Here is a 15,061-nt window from a genome sequence, read left to right as displayed (position 1 = left end):
ATGTTCCCATAGCTGCTGCTCCACCCTTCAACACCACAGCTCCTATTTACACGTTTTCAGAACTGGCAGCACAGTAGCCAATATTATACTGTAAAATTAAAAGAGCTTTAATGAAGCTACAATGTACAGTTTGGAAAGGTTTTTTAAAGACAGCTAAAAGCTGTTATTGTGTACTGTAACAGGAAGAAACTGGCTTAGAGGAAACCTTTGCTTCACAATACAAAAATACAAAACAATAGAAATACTCCCCTGTACACACATACATCGTCAGATGACACATACTGTAGATTACCGTGAACAGTCAGTAGGAAGCACTCAGACCTGTAAAGAGAGGTGCTGATGAGAATGATGCAGCTCCCGTATGTACTGAGTGAAGGAAAAGAAACCACGTGACCTGAGCACCTCAGTAGTTTAGAGCGTCCTCTGCTGGACTCTCTCTGTAATTACATTCTCTCCTAATCCAGTGTGAAACTGATACTGACATAAGACACAATACAAAATACTGTGTTTTAGTTCTGACAATAACATTATGAACATAAAACCACAAACAAAACAGACAGGACAGAAAGTGTTTCTCTAGAGGAACTGGTGTTTTGTTTTTAGTAGGACACCCTCATCCTCCACATCCAGCCTCACTCAGCTGCTTTTAACATCTGGCAGCACCATCTTCATCCTTCAGCCTCCCTATGCTGTATTTAACATCATGCAGCACCACCTTCAGCATCCACCTTCACTCTGCTACCTTTAACATCATGCAGCACCACCTTCGTCCTCCACCTACATCCACTATCTACAGTCTCTAACATCCACTCAGATATCATCCACCTTCAACCTTTGTCTGTCAGCTTCTACCAGCTCTCTTCAGTCGCTGCCTCCACCCACAGATTCCAGCAGTCACCTGTTCAAAGTATTTTCTGCAGCTTTTCCCGTCTGATCATTTCAACCTGTGTTTATTGTTCAATGAACCAAATGTTCTTTGTTTCTCAGGTGTTTCCATGTTCTGGATGAACAAGAAGAAGTTATTTTAGATCACATTAAACTTACCATAGTTGTGTTTCCTCCTCTCTGTCTCTGTGTCTCTGGACCTTTCTACAGGGATCCTCAGCTTCAGAGCTGTATTGTACTGAGTGCAGCTGTGGACCAACCAACCTGCTCAGTGTTTTGTCTGCTGCTGGTCTTTGAGATCTGAACCTTATGATGTCAAGTGTCTGAACACAACTGCACTGAACTGAAAATGTAATAAACTGTAAACTGTTAATTATTTTGTGTCATATATGTCAATGAAATATCTGAAATTGTTCTAAATTAAATATATTATTATATTATAACATTTCCTTTGAACAACACATGATATATTGACTCTGGAGTGTGATGTAACCCAGAAATAACAGCAGAATATGATGTGTTGGAGAAAAATAGATTCACACAAATATCTACTCTTTCATTCATCACCTGTTACCTCAAATTAATTGATCTTTTTTTTTTACAATAAAATGTAAATACTGAAACATAACTATATATCAATGGGACTAATGTGATTGGTAAAATAAAATATTAATATTTCATTTCAATCAACAGTAGAAATGGAAACATGTACATTACAGTTACATTGTGACCTCGTGGTTATGATGAGCTCAGTGTTAAAGAGTCTTTGACAAACATGATATTTGTTATTTCCTAAACTAAAAAGATAAAATAATGTGTTTTTCTGAAAAGATTTCAAACAGACAGTGAGTTTTCCTGCCCACAGGAAGCTCATTCTACACTTTGATGAACAAAGCCTTTAATCGTCATATGTCACCTTTACATGTTACAATGAAATTGGTCCTCTGCATTTAACCCGTCCCCCTGGGGGGAGCAGTGGGAGCTAGTGTGGAGTGTCTTGCTCCACAAGACCCACCTGATTTCTGTGACAGGGTTTGAACCCCAAACCTTCTGCATCTAAGGTCAACAATCTACCCATTGAGCCACCAGGCCGCAAAGTATTGACACTGGTGGGACTCAAACCCACAACCTTTGAATATCACCTCAACTGTTTGACTAGAAGTCCAATGCGCTATCCATTGCGCCACAGAGCCTCACTAATCACAACTCAATTTAACCAAACAGCTGTATTGTTAATATGAAACCTTTCTCTTTGTTTTACTACCCTGAACAGTAAGTACACATTTTTCAAATGTCAGTAAGTAGCAGTACTTAGTATCTTAGTAAAGTATCACTCTGTGACATAAAGTAGAAATGGGAAGGTCAAATCAAATTCACATTCCCCTATTTATAAATGCAATGTCAAAGTCCAGCATATTTAATATAAGTATATAAGTATTGTTGTGTTTGAAATCACATTAGCTATAACAAATGTGGAGATATTGACCATTGGTATATCCTGCAGAGACCAAGAAAAAGATGGTTGAACTTGTTTAATAATCTCAGCAAATTCCTGTTGACTGTGATTGAATCCAGTGCTAACACATGTTCTCTTCAACAGATATTTAACTAACTTACTAAATAAAAACATGAAATCTACTTCTGTTTAACTGAAGAATAATTCACAGCAACTGTCTTACACTCAGACAATAAATGTAATTTATATAAACGCATAAGTGAATTGCCTTTAGCCTGAGTTGTGAGCTGACACTTATTGTTGAGTCAGTCAGTTCTGCTTATTAAAGCTGAATGAAACATTTAATGAGAAAAATAAATAAGCATCTGTGTCTCCAACTACCGATGGCCAAAGCTCACCTCATCACTTCACAGCAAAAGGGTGAGAGATGAAAGAAAGAGATTGCATGTGGGTTTGAATGGAGATTGCAATCTAATAAACTATTTATCATGCAGCCATTGAAAGAGGTGTGTATCCATAGTAGTGTGTGCACTATAGTGTCTAAATACTGCCAATTTCTAAAGATAAAATCATTACTGATAAAAATAAGCTGCTGTCAGGCAGCATTTTATCAGTAAGTTCACAAATCTAAGTGTGCCTCTAAACAACAGCCATATTAACACTGAAATCATTTTGAATTGGTGTCAACATTGCTCCAATTGATGTTTGACTTTAAAAGTTGTTTATTTGAAAGATTTTCTTAACATCGTGTCAGTTCTTTCAACAACTGCTCAGAATACACTACATGAAAAGAGACACATCAGGTTATCACCAAGCAATTATTTCAAATCAGGGCTTTCCTGTATTGATGAGCGCTTCGTCAGAGACACAAATGACTTGCTCTTTGCACAGTTTTCAACATCGTGGAAGTTCACACATACACTGCCTCATGTGGGTAGAAGGTGCACCTGTGTTTGAGGAAGATGATGATCAAACAGTGTGTGATTTCGTGTCCAAATACATCCCAGCAGAGCTCCCTGATCCACATACACAGTCTGAAGACTATAGGAAAGTCACAGAAGTGCAAATGCATCGCAAAGACCACTCTAAGAGTTGTTTCACAAGTCTCAGCTCAGGTTGCAGATACCACCTTCCTTAGTTTGTAGCAGCTCCTGGATAGATGCAAGTTAACACTCAGTGGGTTTGTAAAATGTCTCAATGTGATCAATGAGTCCAGTACAGTGATACAAAAGACTGCTGGGTAAATGGCGACAACCCTCATCAATACTTGATGCATTGATGTGAGCTTTATTCTAAATGTCTATTCTTGTGTGGTGTATCTATCTTTGTATATCATGAAAAAGGAGTCTGGTCTATCAGAGTACCTGAAAACGGTCATTCAAAGCTCAAATATGGACGACATCAGTGAATGTAGTGAAATCATGAAGGGATACACAACAGAAGTAGCCCGGCTAGCTCAGTCGGTAGAGCGTGAGACTCTTAATCTCAGGGTTGTGGGTTCGAGCCCCACGTTGGGTGCTGTGGTTTATCCTTCCTCGTTAGTATAGTGGACAGTATCTCCGCCTGTCACGCGGAAGACCGGGGTTCGATTCCCCGACGGGGAGTATATCACACTTTTGGAGCAGCTCAGGTGGTAGAGTAGTCGTCTACTGAACTCCAGGGGGAGTGGTTCAGTTCCCTGTTCCTCCTGGCTACTCGCTGAGGTGTCCTTAGACAAGATATCAACAACACTACATGCTCTTCTCAAACTGCCAAGAAGCTTCAAACCTCCGATCCAGATGTGAGATTATAAATGCTGAGAGTGATTGATGAAGTGTCTATGGTCTCAGAGCCCCTTTTGAAGGAATGTCAGTAATAGCTGTAGGAGGCTTGATCTATACGACAGACAGTGAATGGATCATTTGCAACTTTACATAAAGTCCAAGCTGTGACAACTAGATCAGCTGTAGTCTCACTGGGACACATTTCTGAGTCTGGCATGTCATATGTAGCTGTCAGTAGAGTGACCTCCCTCAGTGGGCTTCATATCCATATAGTGGATATGGATGAGACAAAGTTGTCTGTCCACCCAGAGCCATCATGAATTGTGTTTTATTCTTAAATGAAACTTATTTCCATGGATCCTTTGTTACAGAGAGTCTTCACTTACAAGGCTTCACTATGTAACATGTAAATGTAACTACATCAACTACAAATGATGTGTTACTGATGTAACACCTACTTTCTGATACCTACCAGCTACTGATATTGTATAATGGACATTTCCATCCCACCTAATTAGTAACCAGCCCGTATGAGCTTTGATCAGACACTATACCTTCAACTAGTTTTCCTTCTTCTTGCTGGGAGATATGTTTTTTCCTGAGTTCTCTGTGATGAAACCCACTACATAAAAAATTCTGATGATCAGTTCACATCATAGGATCCCATGCTACAACAGACTTCACACTCAAACACCATTTTATATGTATATCTATCTAAGATACTGAGATGATGCTGGAAAAGTCATTTTATTCCATTGTTACTGCAACGTGCTGCCATTTGTTTTCACCATGAACAGAAGCTGTTTTTAGTCATTTTAGTAGGAATCAAAATGTCCTGACTGCTGTGATGGAGCTGGACTCATCCTGAGAACAGCTGATCTGCTGGTTCCACATCAGCCTGTGATCTGTGTGTGATGTGGAGGAAACTCTGCAGCTCACTAACTGGCTCATCCTCACTGATCCTGTCCCAGTGTGCAGAGTGCGTAAAATGCGCGCGGCGCCTCTTTCCACCTGGAGACGCACAAATGGATTCAGCTGCTGTGATGACGACAAGTATTTAATAAAGTCCAAGAAGAAAAACAACAACAACAACATGAAGATTGATGTTTGAGCATCAATCATACATACATACAATCAATCATACATCAGCTTTTGTGAGGACATGTGTGTACAAACCAAGACCTTCCGTACATACAACAACAAGAAACCCTGGTTCACTCCCAACCTTAGAAGGCTGCGACAGGACAAAGAGGAAGCTCACAGGAGCGGGGACTGGACCCTGTACAAGCAAGCAAGGAACAAACTGACTAATGCAATCAGGGTGGCCAAGAGGAACTTTGGGAAAAAGCTGCAGAATAACATCTCTGCCTCTGATCCAACTTCAGTTTGGAGAAACCTTCAGTCCCTCACCAACTACAAGAAACCATCCCCCCGCCCTGAGGAGAACCAGTCACTTGCAGACGACCTCAACGACTTCTACTGCAGGTTTGAAAAGGGACCATTCACACCTCACACACAGCTGAACGACCTGCCAGCAACCCCCTCGTCACACCACCCTGCACTGACGATCTGTGAAGATGAGGTGAAAAAACTCTTCTTGAAACAAAAGACCAGGAAAGCAGCAGGCCCAGACAAAGTCTCACCATCATGTCTGAAAGCCTGTGCAACTGAGTTAGCACCCATCTTCACCAGAATCTTCAACCTCTCCCTGGAGCAGTGCAAAGTCCCCTTCTGCTTCAAACGCTCCACCATCATCCCGGTCCCCAAGCAACCCTCCATCACAGGACTAAACAGTTACAGACCAGTTGCTGTTTGTTCAGCTGCAATGAAAACGTTTGAAAAACTGGTTCTGACTTACCTGAAAGACATCACTGGACCCCTGCTGGACCCCCTGCAGTTCGCCTATAGAGCAAACAGGTCAGCGGACGACGCAGTCAACATGGGACTACACCTCATCCTACAACATCTTGACTCCCCAGGCACCTACGCCCGGATCCTGTATGTGGACTACAGCTCGGCCTTCAATACCATCATCCCTGAAATCCTCAACCAGAAGCTCACCCAGCTCACAGTGCCTGACTGTACCTGTAAGTGGATTAACAGCTTCTTGACAGACAGGACTCAGCAGGTGAGGCTGGGAAGTATCACATCTGGTATCAGAACCATCAGCACCGGCGCCCCCCAGGGGTGCGTACTCTCCCCACTACTCTTCTCCCTCTACACCAACGACTGCACCTCAGGAGACCCATCTGTGAGGATCCTCAAGTACGCGGATGACACCACGGTCATTGGAATGATCCAGAACAACGATGAGTCTGCATACAGACAGGAAGTAGAGCAGCTGGCTCACTGGTGCAGTCAGAACCATCTGGAGCTGAACCCGCTCAAAACTGTGGAGATGATAGTGGACTTCAGGAAGTCCCCCCCTACTCTGCCCCCTATCTCCATTCTCAACACCACAGTACCTACAGTGGAGACTGTCAAATTTCTGGGCTCCACAATCTCACGGGACCTGAAATGGTCCTCACACATAGACTCCATCAGGAAGAAGGCCCAGCAGAGGCTGTACTTCCTGAGGCAGCTCAGGAAGTTTAACCTGCCACAGGAACTGCTGGTCACCTTCTACACAGGCATCATACAGTCTGTTCTCTGTTCCTCCATCACTGTCTGGTTTGGATCAGCCACCAAACTGGACAAGAGCAGACTGCAACGGACAATTCGGTCTGCAGAGAGGATCATAGGAGCAGATCTTCCCTCCATCCTGGACCTGTACAGGTCCAGAGTCAGGAAACGAGGAAAAAACATCTCTGCAGACCCCACACACCCCGGTAATGGACTGTTCAGACTCCTCCCCTCAGGAAAACGGTACAGAGCACTGTGCACAAAAACAACACGTCACAAAGACAGTTTTTTCCCTCAGGCTGTAGCTCTGCTGAACACTGAGTGACAACAGGTCTTCTTCTTCTTCTTTCGGCTTTTCCCATCAGGGGTCGCCACAGCGAATCATCCTTCTCCACCTAACTCTATCATGGGCATCTTCTACCCTAACACTAGCCAACCTCATGTCCTCTGTTAAGACATCCATATATCTCCTCTTTGGTCGTCCTCTTGCCCTCCTGCCTGGCAGCTCCATCTCCAACATCCTTCTACCAATATACTCACTATCCCTCCTCTGAACATATCCAAACCATCTCAGTCTGGCCTCTCTGACTTTGTCGCTAAACTGAGTGACAACAGGTCCTCACCAATAATTGTGTCAACAACAATATGGACTGAGGGTATAATGTTTACAAGAAGTTCCATATATGCGTATATGCACACGAGTAATTTTGCACATCTGCACATGCACAACAAAGACACTTGTCAGTACAGCACACTACATGTTGTAAATAATCACACAGTTTTTCATATTATGTTCCCCTTTCCTGAAAAACACTGTACCTGAGAGCGAAGTGAACCGGAGTCAAATTCCTTGTTGAAAAACTTGGCAATAAAGCTGATTCTGATTCTGATTCTGATTCTGATTCTGATTCTGATTCTGATTCTGAAACACGGATCAAATGTAGCGAAGTGAAAACAAGAAAGAGAAAAAGACGAACTCCAAATAGGTGAAGGAGACTTTTGGAGACGTGTCAGCGCGTCTCAGTCTGTATCATCAGGATTTGACTGAGAGAGAGAGTTTGTTATTTGTTCCGAGTTTGTTTTGGATGAAATAGAAAATGAAGAGAAAACCCAGATGAACACATGAAGAAGAAGAAGAAATGAAGTGTGGATTTATTTCCTGTGGGAAAATGTGGTCAAACAGCAGAGACACGGGGACTTGATGACAAGATGTGGACAGAAAGAGTGAAAGTGAACTTGGAGCAGAGAAGAAGTGAGGACCAGTCAGATCCCAAAATGGAGGACAGAGATTCTGTGGTTGCCATGGTGAATCATGTCCATCAGATCACCATTTAAAAATCAACACAACCTCAGACGGTCAAGAAAAGTTTTTCTCCGAGTTTCACTTGACGATTTCTTCCAGATTGTCTCTTGTACTGAGGACTTGTTCCGTCCTAACGAAAACTAAAGACTCCCAGTCAGAGAACAAAGACCAACATCCGAGTTTCATGATGGAAAATGTGAGATCTGAACCCTTTGAAAGTCTCTGCTGTTTTCTCTGTGTTTGTGAGTTGACTGAGACATGAACAGTGTCCACCCCGGTGCTCACAGCATCCACAAAACCCACCGATCAGGAAATGAGATTTATTTATTTCTATGATTATTAAATGAGTGGAAACACACAGACAGGACGCATGAGCCAGTGATAGAAAGTCGGAGCAGACATTTGAATGAAATGATGGAAAGTGAAGTGAACCACGTCCATTTGTGTGTCATGAAAATAGAGTTAAATATACATCAAACAGGAAATAACAGCAACATCATCTTTAAAATCACTGAAATAAAGTGAACTAGAAGGAGAAAGTGACTTTTTGTGCAGGAAGCTGTGAATTGAAACGTCCACTGATGTGGTCCAAACACTGGAAAGTCTGGTTGGAACTTCATGTTGTTGTTGTGTGTCGTTGCAGTGTGACGACACCATCGAGCAGAGAGGAAGGAGAATCTCTGCACGTCGCTCAGAGAGTGAGAGGAAGCTCGGAGCCTCCACAAAGTGTCCATGCTGCAGGGACGACCAGGTGAGACACTGGACTTTTATATTTTAGATGAAAAGTGTCTGATTGTCCGTTGTTTAGCAGCCTGGTGTAAAATCAAAGAAATGTTGAAGTCGTGTGTTTCCATTTCCTACCAAAGCTCCACCAGGCTGCTGCTGTCCAGCGTCCCAGGAAGAGGAAGAGGACCTCAGAGGCTCCTGCTAAACAGCCAGAGGAGGACGTGGTGTCCTCTCCTCAGACCTCCACCTCAGCTCTGCTGACTCTGGTCCCGAGGCCTCAGTCCACCATCCCACACGCCCACCTGCCGGTTGTCTCCAACGTGGCCCCCCGGCCCCCAACCCTCCACTGCTCCACTGCAGCACGACGTCCCTCTGAGGATCCACAGCTGCTCAGTGGGAGAGTACCAGCAGATCTACCAGCGAGTGGTGGATGAGCTGCTGAAGTCTGTTCCCGACTCTTTGAATCACATCATGTCCACATTTTTCCACATGTGAGATTTTGGATCAATAAGATTTGGTTTGTGTTTCTTCTGCTCCTCACAGGTACAAGAGCGGTCGACCTCGTCCCCACAGTTTGGAGCTGGGTCGTCGCATCAAGCAGAAGCTGTGGGAGACGCTGAATCGTCCCCAGATGGAGACGTCAGCCGGTGAGGACGGACGTTTGGACGTGGTGGTGTCATACGAGGTTGGTGTCTGTCCTCCACTTTATGACGTGGATGTTTCAGGAGAACCAGAGCCTCAGAATCCAGAAAGAAAAAGAACAAAGAAGCAAAAGTAAAGAGACTTTACTCTCTGCTTCCTGGAACATCCACCTACACCACCTCCTCCACCGTCAGCCTCTGCCTTCAACATCCTACAGCACCACCTTCATCCTCCACCTCTACCTCCACTCTTGTTCTGCTGCCTTTAACATCCTACAGCACCATCTTCATCCTTCAGCCTCCCTATGCTGTATTTAACATCATGCAGCACCACCTTCAGCATCCACCTTCACTCTGCTGCTTTTACCATCATGCAGCACCACCCTCATCCTCCAAATCCAGCCTCACTCAGCTGCTTTTAACATCTGGCAGCACCACCTTCAGCATTTACCTTCTCTCTGCTGCTTTTAACATCATGCAGCACCACCTTCATCCTCCCTCTGCTGCTATTATCTTCATGCAGCTCCACCTTCACCCTCCCTCTGCTGCCTTTAACATCTGGCAGCACCACCTTCATCCTTCACCCTCCCTCCGCTGCCTTCAACATCATGCAGCACCACCTTCGTCCTCCACCTACATCCACTATCTACAGTCTCTAACATCCACTCAGATATCATCCACCTTCAACCTTTGTCTGTCAGCTTCTACCAGCTCTCTTCAGTCGCTGCCTCCACCCACAGATTCCAGCAGTCACCTGTTCAAAGTATTTTCTGCAGCTTTTCCCGTCTGATCATTTCAACCTGTGTTTATTGTTCAATGAACCAAATGTTCTTTGTTTCTCAGGTGTTTCCATGTTCTGGATGAACAAGAAGAAGTTATTTTAGATCACATTAAACTTACCATAGTTGTGTTTCCTCCTCTCTGTCTCTGTGTCTCTGGACCTTTCTACAGGGATCCTCAGCTTCAGAGCTGTATTGTACTGAGTGCAGCTGTGGACCAACCAACCTGCTCAGTGTTTTGTCTGCTGCTGGTCTTTGAGATCTGAACCTTATGATGTCAAGTGTCTGAACACAACTGCACTGAACTGAAAATGTAATAAACTGTAAACTGTTAATTATTTTGTGTCATATATGTCAATGAAATATCTGAAATTGTTCTAAATTTAAAATATTATTATATTATAACATTTCCTTTGAACAACACATGATATATTGACTCTGGAGTGTGATGTAACCCAGAAATAACAGCAGAATATGATGTGTTGGAGAAAAATAGATTCACACAAATATCTACTCTTTCATTCATCACCTGTTACCTCAAATTAATTGATCTTTTTTTTTTACAATAAAATGTAAATACTGAAACATAACTATATATTAATGGGACTAATGTGATTGGTAAAATAAAATATTAATATTTCATTTCAATCAACAGTAGAAATGGAAACATGTACATTACAGTTACATTGTGACCTCGTGGTTATGATGAGCTCAGTGTTAAAGAGTCTTTGACAAACATGATATTTGTTATTTCCTAAACTAAAAAGATAAAATAATGTGTTTTTCTGAAAAGATTTCAAACAGACAGTGAGTTTTCCTGCCCACAGGAAGCTCATTCTACACTTTGATGAACAAAGCCTTTAATCGTCATATGTCACCTTTACATGTTACAATGAAATTGGTCCTCTGCATTTAACCCGTCCCCCTGGGGGGAGCAGTGGGAGCTAGTGTGGAGTGTCTTGCTCCACAAGACCCACCTGATTTCTGTGACAGGGTTTGAACCCCAAACCTTCTGCATCTAAGGTCAACAATCTACCCATTGAGCCACCAGGCCGCAAAGTATTGACTCTGGTGGACTCGAACCCACAACCTTTGAATATCACCTCAACTGTTTGACTAGAAGTCCAATGCGCTATCCATTGCGCCACAGAGCCTCACTAATCACAACTCAATTTAACCAAACAGCTGTATTGTTAATATGAAACCTTTCTCTTTGTTTTACTACCCTGAACAGTAAGTACACATTTTTCAAATGTCAGTAAGTAGCAGTACTTAGTATCTTAGTAAAGTATCACTCTGTGACATAAAGTAGAAATGGGAAGGTCAAATCAAATTCACATTCCCCTATTTATAAATGCAATGTCAAAGTCCAGCATATTTAATATAAGTATATAAGTATTGTTGTGTTTGAAATCACATTAGCTATAACAAATGTGGAGATATTGACCATTGGTATATCCTGCAGAGACCAAGAAAAAGATGGTTGAACTTGTTTAATAATCTCAGCAAATTCCTGTTGACTGTGATTGAATCCAGTGCTAACACACGTTCTCTTCAACAGATATTTAACTAACTTACTAAATAAAAACATGAAATCTACTTCTGTTTAACTGAAGAATAATTCACAGCAACTGTCTTACACTCAGACAATAAATGTAATTTATATAAACGCATAAGTGAATTGCCTTTAGCCTGAGTTGTGAGCTGACACTTATTGTTGAGTCAGTCAGTTCTGCTTATTAAAGCTGAATGAAACATTTAATGAGAAAAATAAATAAGCATCTGTGTCTCCAACTACCGATGGCCAAAGCTCACCTCATCACTTCACAGCAAAAGGGTGAGAGATGAATGAAAGAGATTGCATGTGGGTTTGAATGGACATTGCAATCTAATAAACTATTTATCATGCAGCCATTGACAGAGGTGTGTATCCATAGTAGTGTGTGCACTATAGTGTCTAAATACTGCCAATTTCTAAAGATAAAATCATTACTGATAAAAATAAGCTGCTGTCAGGCAGCATTTTATCAGTAAGTTCACAAATCTAAGTGTGCCTCTAAACAACAGCCATATTAACACTGAAATCATTTTGAATTGGTGTCAACATTGCTCCAATTGATGTTTGACTTTAAAAGTTGTTTATTTGAAAGATTTTCTTAACATCGTGTCAGTTCTTTCAACAACTGCTCAGAATACACTACATGAAAAGAGACACATCAGGTTATCACCAAGCAATTATTTCAAATCAGGGCTTTCCTGTATTGATGAGCGCTTCGTCAGAGACACAAATGACTTGCTCTTTGCACAGTTTTCAACATCGTGGAAGTTCACACATACACTGCCTCATGTGGGTAGAAGGTGCACCTGTGTTTGAGGAAGATGATGATCAAACAGTGTGTGATTTCGTGTCCAAATACATCCCAGCAGAGCTCCCTGATCCACATACACAGTCTGAAGACTATAGGAAAGTCACAGAAGTGCAAATGCATCGCAAAGACCACTCTAAGAGTTGTTTCACAAGTCTCAGCTCAGGTTGCAGATACCACCTTCCTTAGTTTGTAGCAGCTCCTGGATAGATGCAAGTTAACACTCAGTGGGTTTGTAAAATGTCTCAATGTGATCAATGAGTCCAGTACAGTGATACAAAAGACTGCTGGGTAAATGGCGACAACCCTCATCAATACTTGATGCATTGATGTGAGCTTTATTCTAAATGTCTATTCTTGTGTGGTGTATCTATCTTTGTATATCATGAAAAAGGAGTCTGGTCTATCAGAGTACCTGAAAACGGTCATTCAAAGCTCAAATATGGACGACATCAGTGAATGTAGTGAAATCATGAAGGGATACACAACAGAAGTAGCCCGGCTAGCTCAGTCGGTAGAGCGTGAGACTCTTAATCTCAGGGTTGTGGGTTCGAGCCCCACGTTGGGTGCTGTGGTTTATCCTTCCTCGTTAGTATAGTGGACAGTATCTCCGCCTGTCACGCGGAAGACCGGGGTTCGATTCCCCGACGGGGAGTATATCACACTTTTGGAGCAGCTCAGGTGGTAGAGTAGTCGTCTACTGAACTCCAGGGGGAGTGGTTCAGTTCCCTGTTCCTCCTGGCTACTCGCTGAGGTGTCCTTAGACAAGATATCAACAACACTACATGCTCTTCTCAAACTGCCAAGAAGCTTCAAACCTCCGATCCAGATGTGAGATTATAAATGCTGAGAGTGATTGATGAAGTGTCTATGGTCTCAGAGCCCCTTTTGAAGGAATGTCAGTAATAGCTGTAGGAGGCTTGATCTATACGACAGACAGTGAATGGATCATTTGCAACTTTACATAAAGTCCAAGCTGTGACAACTAGATCAGCTGTAGTCTCACTGGGACACATTTCTGAGTCTGGCATGTCATATGTAGCTGTCAGTAGAGTGACCTCCCTCAGTGGGCTTCATATCCATATAGTGGATATGGATGAGACAAAGTTGTCTGTCCACCCAGAGCCATCATGAATTGTGTTTTATTCTTAAATGAAACTTATTTCCATGGATCCTTTGTTACAGAGAGTCTTCACTTACAAGGCTTCACTATGTAACATGTAAATGTAACTACATCAACTACAAATGATGTGTTACTGATGTAACACCTACTTTCTGATACCTACCAGCTACTGATATTGTATAATGGACATTTCCATCCCACCTAATTAGTAACCAGCCCGTATGAGCTTTGATCAGACACTATACCTTCAACTAGTTTTCCTTCTTCTTGCTGGGAGATATGTTTTTTCCTGAGTTCTCTGTGATGAAACCCACTACATAAAAAATTCTGATGATCAGTTCACATCATAGGATCCCATGCTACAACAGACTTCACACTCAAACACCATTTTATATGTATATCTATCTAAGATACTGAGATGATGCTGGAAAAGTCATTTTATTCCATTGTTACTGCAACGTGCTGCCATTTGTTTTCACCATGAACAGAAGCTGTTTTTAGTCATTTTAGTAGGAATCAAAATGTCCTGACTGCTGTGATGGAGCTGGACTCATCCTGAGAACAGCTGATCTGCTGGTTCCACATCAGCCTGTGATCTGTGTGTGATGTGGAGGAAACTCTGCAGCTCACTAACTGGCTCATCCTCACTGATCCTGTCCCAGTGTGCAGAGTGCGTAAAATGCGCGCGGCGCCTCTTTCCACCTGGAGACGCACAAATGGATTCAGCTGCTGTGATGACGACAAGTATTTAATAAAGTCCAAGAAGAAAAACAACAACAACAACATGAAGATTGATGTTTGAGCATCAATCATACATACATACAATCAATCATACATCAGCTTTTGTGAGGACATGTGTGTACAAACCAAGACCTTCCGTACATACAACAACAAGAAACCCTGGTTCACTCCCAACCTTAGAAGGCTGCGACAGGACAAAGAGGAAGCTCACAGGAGCGGGGACTGGACCCTGTACAAGCAAGCAAGGAACAAACTGACTAATGCAATCAGGGTGGCCAAGAGGAACTTTGGGAAAAAGCTGCAGAATAACATCTCTGCCTCTGATCCAACTTCAGTTTGGAGAAACCTTCAGTCCCTCACCAACTACAAGAAACCATCCCCCCGCCCTGAGGAGAACCAGTCACTTGCAGACAACCTCAACGACTTCTACTGCAGGTTTGAAAAGGGACCATTCACACCTCACACACAGCTGAACGACCTGCCAGCAACCCCCTCGTCACACCACCCTGCACTGACGATCTGTGAAGATGAGGTGAAAAAACTCTTCTTGAAACAAAAGACCAGGAAAGCAGCAGGCCCAGACAAAGTCTCACCATCATGTCTGAAAGCCTGTGCAACTGAGTTAGCACCCATCTTCACCAGAATCTTCAACCTCT

The 15,061-nt window shown here is 42.6% G+C and overlaps 6 non-coding genes across 6 annotated transcripts; 4 read left to right on the top strand and 2 right to left on the bottom strand.

Annotated features, from left to right (window-relative positions):
• Window positions 1–1,986: 1,986 nt before the first annotated feature.
• On the bottom strand, window positions 1,987–2,078 carry trnar-ucu. The gene is given in 2 exon segments: window positions 1,987–2,022; window positions 2,042–2,078. It is a non-coding gene; the product is annotated as a tRNA-Arg (tRNA).
• A 1,708-nt stretch (window positions 2,079–3,786) lies between these two features.
• trnak-cuu lies at window positions 3,787–3,859 on the top strand. Its single transcript has one exon. It is a non-coding gene; the product is annotated as a tRNA-Lys (tRNA).
• A 14-nt stretch (window positions 3,860–3,873) lies between these two features.
• On the top strand, window positions 3,874–3,945 carry trnad-guc. The gene has a single exon. It is a non-coding gene; the product is annotated as a tRNA-Asp (tRNA).
• A 7,293-nt stretch (window positions 3,946–11,238) lies between these two features.
• Window positions 11,239–11,329, bottom strand: trnar-ucu. The gene is given in 2 exon segments: window positions 11,239–11,273; window positions 11,293–11,329. It is a non-coding gene; the product is annotated as a tRNA-Arg (tRNA).
• Window positions 11,330–13,037: 1,708 nt separating this feature from the next.
• trnak-cuu lies at window positions 13,038–13,110 on the top strand. The gene has a single exon. It is a non-coding gene; the product is annotated as a tRNA-Lys (tRNA).
• A 14-nt stretch (window positions 13,111–13,124) lies between these two features.
• On the top strand, window positions 13,125–13,196 carry trnad-guc. The gene has a single exon. It is a non-coding gene; the product is annotated as a tRNA-Asp (tRNA).
• The last annotated feature ends 1,865 nt before the right edge of the window (window positions 13,197–15,061 follow it).

This window comes from Anabas testudineus, chromosome 4 (genome assembly GCF_900324465.2).
Source record: "Anabas testudineus chromosome 4, fAnaTes1.2, whole genome shotgun sequence".
Lineage (NCBI taxonomy): Eukaryota > Metazoa > Chordata > Actinopteri > Anabantiformes > Anabantidae > Anabas > Anabas testudineus.
This window is presented reverse-complemented; position numbering and strand designations above follow the sequence as displayed.